Source organism: Alexandromys fortis, unplaced genomic scaffold (genome assembly GCF_014885135.2).
Source record: "Alexandromys fortis isolate MF-2015 unplaced genomic scaffold, M_Fortis_MF-2015_v1.1 scaffold_23, whole genome shotgun sequence".
In the NCBI taxonomy this organism is placed as follows: Eukaryota; Metazoa; Chordata; class Mammalia; order Rodentia; family Cricetidae; genus Alexandromys; species Alexandromys fortis.
This window is the reverse complement of record NW_026067907.1, coordinates 8,022,397-8,030,688: the sequence shown is the minus strand read 5'-3', so window position 1 is coordinate 8,030,688 and position 8,292 is coordinate 8,022,397. Positions and strand designations below refer to the sequence as shown.

Below are 8,292 nucleotides of genomic sequence, written 5' to 3'. Positions count from 1 at the left end.
ATTATTATTTGTTTTTTTCAAGATAGTATAACTGCATAGCCCTGGATATAATGGAAGTAGTTCTGTACACCAGGCTGGTTTCAGACTGAGAGATCCATCTGTCTTTGCCTCCCAAGTGCTGAAACTAAAGGTGTGTACCACCATGCCTGGCAAGAATTTCCAAATTTTAAAATTTAATTCTCATTCAAAATATAAATATGAAAAAAATCTAACTATCTGGAAAATACTTTGGAAAACTTTTTGATTCCCACCAATGAGGTCATAAAATAACAACTTGAAAAGTTATAAAAGAGAATTATTTTGGGCGAGGGGTACTGAGTCATTTTTCTAGATAGCCCGGGCTGGCCTGAAACTGTCAGCCTCATCTCTTAACCTTCTAGGAACTGGGGATTACCAAAAAGTTTTAAAGATTGCATTGGACGCAGAAAACAAACATTTAGACTAATTTTTATTATTTATGTGTTGGTGTCTGCTTCTGTGAATCACATTTATGCAGTGCCCCTGAGAGCCAGAAGGGGGTGCTGGATTCCCTGGTGTTGAGGGTGGTTGTGCCTTGTCAGATGTGGATGCTGGAAACCGAACCCTGTCCTTTTCAAGAGCAGTAAGCACTCTTAACCAGTAGTATCTCTTCTCTAGTACTTACAGGAAACTTTACCAACATCCTTTTATTACTAGCCGATCAAGTTGATTTTTACACCCCACCTTTTCTTGGTTGGTTTTGGTTTGGATTCTTTCTTCCACTCCCACCCATTCTGCTTTGTTCTCACATTCCAGATGATTTCCTGGACGTCAAAGTAGAAACCCTGTTTCCTGTTTCTTGAGTGCCTTCCCCCTCTTGGCCCCTGTCTGCACCGTGCTGTTTGCCGTGAGGTTCTACAGCACTTAGAAACTCCGCAATACTGTGAACGCATCCAGAGAGCAGAACGGACCATGGGGCTTTCTTTCTGTAACTACAAAAACATCTGTGACAGTGGCTGGGACAGCGCGCTTTTGAAGGGCACTTTAAGCACCTTGTGATTGAAATCACCTTTCCAGGAATGTCACGCACCTGGCCTTTGTTCGCTTCCAACCGTCCTCCCTCCTTTAAAGTTTCACGACTCTATTTTGTTTAAAAGGTCTGCTCAGACCCTTGCTAACACCTGCGTGAAATGCCAAGCGAATGTGCGGGTTGCTGCGTGTGCGCAATTGCAGCGGTAGTCGGCCCAGGTGCCTGACTTTGGAGAAGAGCATCCATCCACTCGAGCCCCTGGCATCCACGGTCCGCACACCTTGGTCTCGGGAGCGCTGGATGTGATCTTGGAAGGGGCTTCCGGGCTCAACGAGTGAAAGAGTCACAGCCTCATTCTAAGCATGGGGCGGAGGGGGGCAGAAGAGGTGAGGAGGGCACTAGGGTGCTCGGGCTTCCGTCCTCATCCTCTTCTCGCTGAACGAAACAGAAGGGCGATTTCCTGGGCAGGAGGCCGAGGTTGCTCAGGCCTTTTCTGCGCGGGGACGCAACAGGGTTCGTGAGCTGGGCAAGCGCCGCCAGGCCCCTGGGCTGGCTTTGTTGTCCACGCGGGCGACTTCCCGATCCCATCTGAATCCAACAGGAGGCCGAGCCGGACACTTCCTCACACCCATTGGAAGGAGAAGGCGGTGACTCAGGTTACACGGGTCCGAGCTGCCCTCCCCACAGCTAAGTCGTAGCTTTAAAAGGAAGTGACATGGGTGGGGAGAGACGTCAGCTGAGGACCACCTTTTTTTCCCCTCCCCGAAGGGTCCACCCCTTTGGGTGGAGTCTCGCTTTTTCTTTCGCGTGTTGGCTGACTTACAGCTTCTCTAAAGTAGAGGCAGTTTCTGAACCCTAGGCAGCAGCCTCGCAGTTCTAGCTGGTGAGCGCCAATGCACAGCGCTGACGGGAACGAGGTAGGTGGTGTCCCTGCGATTTCCAGGCACCTTCTCCTGGGGTGGGGCGTGCAGTGGTCAGATGCCCTACTCTAGCAGGGTTTCCTCAGCTCGGCAGGTTTTCCTCAGACTTTGGAAGGGATGGGCTCGGGGCAGGCTGGGAGACTGGTGTGGTGGTGGTGAATGATGCCGGATGGGGAGCGGGGTACAGGGGCTCCGCCGAGGACCACTGCTTTGTCCCGGGTGGTGAGGTGCCTTTGGGGGCTCTGCGAGCACCCCTCCCAGGGTGGAAGCGTTTGTTTGGCCACCAGTGAAGCTGTAGAGAATCCTCTTGATACATATACGGGCTCTCTTTTGTGTTCGTGCAACACGTTCTTCTGTCTCTGGTGTTTCTATGACAACCACAAAAATATACTCCACAAAATACAGTTCCGATCTAAATTGATTTATTTGTATTTCCTTCCTGGGCTTGGCCTGGCTGGGCCCCGCTGGAGCGCGGCATGACACTGTAGATACCCCCTCCTCGTTTTCATTTTGGTTTTTCCCTATCGCAGAAGGGCTGGGGGAGGGGAGTTGTCAAGGAAACAGGCATTTGTAATCACCGCGGTATTTACTTAATTTTATGCTATTTTATGCTTCTGGGTTCTCCATCAGATGTCGAGATTTTTAAAGGGTGTGCAGTTGATGTTTATGAAGCTTTCTGGCGTTTGGGGTAGTTTTAAAAAACTTCAGTATTTCTTAAGACGTGCTACTGGACAAGCTAAGAGGGGAAGGAGAGTTTAACTCTTTACAGGCCGGGAGGACTTTGAAATAAAGTTTCGGAAAGTACCTGAGAATTCACAATGGTAAATATGTTATCAGCTGCGCAGGCTTGCCCACAAGTCTAAACATGTATGAGTCTTGGCTCTGCTCTGAACTTCATTTAGCCACAAATCAAAGTGCGGTTAGTGTAAGGCATGTTAACTACCTAGCAGGATCCCTAGTGACCTCCTGCTTGGATCTGGCCTCCGTTACCCAGTATGTGTTACCCAGTGCTCACCCTCCAGTCTTCCCAAACCTGGAAGAATCTGCTCATCTGAAGTGTAATCAGCCAGCATCTTCAGCTAGTGAAAAAGTTACCTTAAGAGAAAGGAAACCGAGCATGCTTGTCTCTGTGTGTAGGAGGCAGGCTCCAGTGCACGTGTGTCTCTGACATGTTAGGAGGCAGGCTCCAGTGCATGCCTGTCCAGTGCACATGTGTCTCTGTGTTGGAGGCAGGCTCCTATGCATGCCTGTCTCTGTGTGTAGGAGGCAGGCTCCAATGCACGTGTGTCTCTGTGTAGGAGGTAGGCTCCAGTGCACGTGTGTAGGAGGCAGGCTCCAGTGCACGTGTGTAGGAGGTAGACGCCAGTGCACCTGTGTCTCTGTGTGTAGGAGGCAGGCTCCAGTGCACGTGTGTAGGAGATAGGCTCCAGTGCACATGTGTCTCTGTGTGTAGGAGGCAGGCTCTAGTGCATGTGTGTCTCTGTGTGTAGGAGGTAGGCTCCAGTGCATATGTGTCTGTGTGTAGGAGGCAGGCTCCAGTGCACATGTGTCTCTGTGTGTAGGAGGCAGGCTCCAGTGCACATGTGTCTGTGTGTAGGAGGCAGGCTCTAGTGCATGTGTGTCTCTGTGTGTAGGAGGTAGGCTCCAGTACACGTGTGTCTCTGTGTGTAGGAGGTAGGCTCCAGTGCACATGTGTCTCTGTGTGTAGGAGGCAGGCTCCTATGCATGCCTGTCTCTGTGTAGGAGGCAGGATCTAGTGTATGTGTGTCTCTGTACAAAGTGGGGAGGTGGGGGATGGGTTGGGATGGGGGCAGGGTTCCTGTTTGAAAAAAAAAATCAGGAGTCCCAAGTTAAAAGCATGACATTCTTCTGATCCACCTGGGGAGATAAACAAACCTTCAGAAGAAAACTAAGGTGTGAGAGAAAATTACCACCTACCTAGTGCTAAACAGGGGTAAATAGTTCATTGCCCCCAGGCAGGCCCATTAGCAGGTGTGGCTTGAGTTGCTACCTTTCTTCAGTCCCTCTGAAGAAAGCCTTGGTGCTGGGCCCTCCTCTTCTGACACCAGAATTATCTCTTCAATGGCACTGAGTAGAGTCTTGAATTCTTGAGGTTGTCTGTAGGTAGAATTTCAAAGGCCTCCGGATACCTTCAGGCTATGAAAGCCCAAACTGTGGCTTTGAACCCCAGTCCCCTGACTACGTGGTATCAGGAAGGACTAGGGGTTTCTTGAATGTTCCTTCTCTAACTTCTGTTACCTCTGTTTGAAAAGTTGACCCTATAGTGCCAGAGGTCTTAGGCATTTCAGATAGAGAAGTTCTCTGCCAATGGGAGCTGAGCAACACAGCACAAAGTCAGAGGGCTGGGTTTGTTGCTCAGTGGTAGAAAACTTGCCTAACATCCTTAGGAGCCCTCAAAATGAACAAATCATCAAACTAGTGAAAAATGGGGTTAAAGACAAGTGAACTAGGTGACGGGCTCAGAGCATAAAAAAACGTCTGCTTTCCTTTTGCCAAGCACAAGTTAGCATACTGCCTGACAATGGGCTTACCATGGCCTTCCACAGCCTGTCCCTCTTGAGTTTCCAGACCCAGGAATTTCACAGCAAAAACCCAAACCAGAGAGGAAGCAGCAAACACCCAAACAGACAAAACCCCTCTCTGATATCCAGGTAGAGAGGGACACGTCTGATCTGTGGAAGACAGGTGGAGCTTTGTGGAAGCAAGGTACCCCAGGATGACCCCCAGAAGGCCAGTCTGTGCCATAGCCTTGGCTTGGAACCTGGGGCGGGGGTGGGGGAGAAGTGGGATGGCATCTTGATCATCCATCCCAGCCATTGCTTTAAATCACGAATGCTCAGAACTGGAATTGGCTAAGGTAACATTGTAGCACCTACTGTGTACTGAAGGGAGATCTAGTGGCAGGGGAGAAAAGTCATGCGTGTTTCTGAGTGACTCTTGATGGGTGATGGCTAAGCCTGCTCAGTCGTCCTCTGACATTGGGAGACCCTGTGTCGGTCCAGCTCAGCAGTTTTCATCCGCACTGAGTCAGTTTGGGAAACTAGCATTAGACCAGGAGTTTCCATTTTCTGGGGACGGCAAGCCAGGGCTGTGCGGAAAAGGGGTTCCTGTTCCGCCTCTCTTGGGATATGTAACTATTGTGTATCTCCTATGTGTCAGGAGCTATGGACACATCAAGTTAAGCGTTACAGTTTTAAATCATGCGGGGAGGGTTTTAAGAGAGTTTGAAGGCTGACCAATCGATTTTTTTCTTCTAATGGCAAAATAAGAGAAAATGCCATAAAATGAGAATGATTTTTGTTGATGCTGCTTCTACCCTACCCAAGAATGCACTCTTGTAGCACAGAGATTTCTTGTCTGTTTTCTCATTCTTTCAATTCGTTCTAGTACCTTCCTGGACCCTGAGCCCTGTTAGTGCCCATTGACTCGTCCACTTTTGTTCATACGTCCACCCGTGTCCGTTGTCCAGCGGCCCTTCATATAGTCGTTCATACATAGCATGTTGCAGCACTGTTTGTTCTGGGTACGTGCTCAGGAGCTGGCGCATGGAAAGCACCCTCACCCTGAGATACTGATAGAAACACCCACCAGCTGGTGACCCTGGCTGTTGTTTCCACAATTATTTTCTATACATATAGGTTGCACTGGGCAGTGGGGGAGGAAGGGGTCAGCTGTTGACTGACTTGCCTCGCTTTCTCTATTGGTTGAACACAAGGCTGGGAAACATCTGTTAATTAACCTAAACGGGAGGGAGCGGGACCCTGAATGCTGGACCCCTATGAGAATAGAGGTCATGCAGAGCGAGATAGTGTTGCTGCCTGGGGACTGTGGCTCTTCCCGGCAGATACAGAATATAGTTTGCTGTTTTGTTTTTGGATCTCTCATGTTCTTTGGAGCTAGCCCATGTGGAGCCAATAGAAACCAGAGACCCCTAATCACCTCAGGCAGGCTGTAGCCACAGCAGCTCCCCTCCAGACCCTGGAACATCAAACCTCCTTGCTACCTTAATGTATTTCCTGGGGTCAGAGGTTTTCTCAGCAGACTGATCTTACCCTACAGTCCTCACAGCTGCCTGGAAGTGACTTGGCGCCCTGACAAAAGATTCCCAGGAAAAACACCCTCGTCTGCCCGCCTGCTTGACCTTGGGAGGAAACTTTAAGCAAGACTCCCTCCCGCTTTGTTATTTTAATCTCGGAGGAGATTAGCCTCTAAGGAATCTGCTGTCCCTCCCCTGGGTTAGGTCTCCAACTCTACCTAGGGTAGACCCTGCCAACCCTGTTGCCTAAAGAAGAATTAGGGAATTTGAAGAGCTGTTCTGCCTCCCTCAGTTGGGTGTGATTGGTAACCTGCAGAGACACTGACGGACTGGCCATTGTGTAAAATCCGTGAGAATGCTAGGGGCCCCTCTTTGTTGAGGGCTTCCTTTACGTCAGCTGATTGATCGAACTTCACAGGAACCAAGTCTGTTTTGTGCTCGTAACAAATTTGCATGTAAAAGCTATCATCACTGCCCATTGTGCAAACACGGGTTAGTAAAGGGACTCCTCTGGGGTTTGAACTCTCACTTCCCAGAATCTTGCCTTGGAGTGACAGAAGACGCCTCTTCTGGTCTGATGACTTCTTTCTCTGTGTCCTAGTCCCTAGTACACAGCCTAGAGCCGTGGTTCTCAACCTTCCTAATACTGCCTAATACTGCGACCCCTTAATGCATACAGGTTGCTCATGCTGGAGTGACCCCAACCATACAATTATTTTCATTGCTACTTCATAACTGCAATTTTGCTTCCATTATGAGTCATGATGTAGATATTTTCAGAGATATTTGGTTTGCCAAAGGGGTTGAGACCCACTGGTTGAGAACCACTGGCCTAGGAAACAATGGACCTGCGGGACTTTATTTATTTATATTTGTTCTTGTGGGGTGGGGAGGCTTAAGGGGGAGACAGGATTCATATATCCAGAACTGGCCTTTAAACTCCCTTGTAGCTGAGGATGGCCTTGAACTCCTGATCTTCCCGCTCCACATTCCAAATGCTGCAGCTTCAAGTGGGCACTACAAGGACCCCCTTTTTATGCAGTCCCAGAGGGGGTCATTAAGGCGGTGCTCAACCACCACTGGAAGTCCATCCCCCATCCCCAGCCGAAGGAGAGAAACAATGTTTGTGTTTTAGGTGGCAAATCTCTACCCTCTGGATCTTCCCCCAGGTGCCTTTCGTACTTATTTTTAAGTCTGCAGAGAAATGCTGCAAGGCAGAGAGACGTTTCAGAAGTTGGGGAAGCTGAAGCAGTGCGGGGAAGACAAGCCGTTGTCATTCTGGAGAGTGTTTTCTGGGAGACAGTGTGGGCAGGGAAAGACATTGCAGGGTTCACAGTAAAACCGGTATGAACTGCAGTCAAGACCTGTGTTTACCCAAGGAGCCAGCCTGCCTGAGTCACTTCTAATTAAGGACCCCTGCTGCTGCTCCAGTCCTGCTGGCCAAGACGGAGGGAACCCTGGAGCCCGGCTTTCCTCACGTTCAAAACCCGGTTTGAAGATGCCGCTAGGCTTTATCTTGGGCAAGCTTTGAAAGGCGAATGGGAGGGAAGAATTGACCGGGGTGCAGTCTGGTCTGCTTCACCTCTCTCCGGGCGCACCGCCATTGTGAGCAGTCAATTCCCTGTGGGCAGGAGGCTAACCAAGGCTGATGAAATTTTAAAGAACCACGTACATCTTCTTCCCAGGACGCCCGTAGCTCAGCATACTCAATCAATGCCACTGTCAAAACTTTTGCCCTGGATCCTGGTTGGCTGACAATCGCCCTAGCCCCTCCTTCCTTCCCTTCCCTGTTGTGAGGAAGGGGGAGCACGGGTGGGAGGGTTCAGGAGAAAGGAAGGCCGCGGAGGTGTTAGTTACTCTTGGTGCAGTGATAGAATCCCTGAGGAAAGTGAGTTAAGGATGGGGAGGCTTCTTTGGGCTCACACTTGAAGGGGACACATGGCAACAGTGCAGGAGACAACCGCATTTTCATTCAGAAAGCAGAGAGAGATAGAGACAGTGAACCTTGGTGTGTTCTTCGCTTTCTCCCTTTTGTTCAGGCCAGGGCCTTATGCATGTGGAAATAAGTTGGCCACATTTAAGCTGGGTCTTCACGCCTCAGTTAACCCCAGCCACAAACCCTGTCAGAGGCTAGTCTCCTAGGTTAGTTCTAGGTCCTGTTAAGTTGACAGTCCATGTAGACTATCACATCTTCTCAGTAACCCTGAGTCCATCCATCTCTCTCTCTCCCTGATGTTCTCTGCCCACCCTTCTAGAAAGAGTGGCGGGGCATAGTGGTGCCATGTGGCATTACTGAATACCATGCCAGGTTCTTATGGACAGTGTGG

At 49.7% G+C, this 8,292-nt stretch overlaps 1 protein-coding gene across 1 annotated transcript in view; it reads left to right on the top strand.

Moving 5' to 3' along the window:
• The first annotated feature begins 1,738 nt into the window (after positions 1 to 1,738).
• The window catches only part of Agpat4 (1-acylglycerol-3-phosphate O-acyltransferase 4), a 91,095-nt gene continuing 84,541 nt past the window's right edge, over positions 1,739 to 8,292 (top strand). The window contains exon 1 of the mRNA XM_050135904.1: positions 1,739 to 1,905. The gene's annotated coding sequence lies outside the window, so the exon portion shown is untranslated. The remainder of the gene's footprint in view (positions 1,906 to 8,292) is intronic.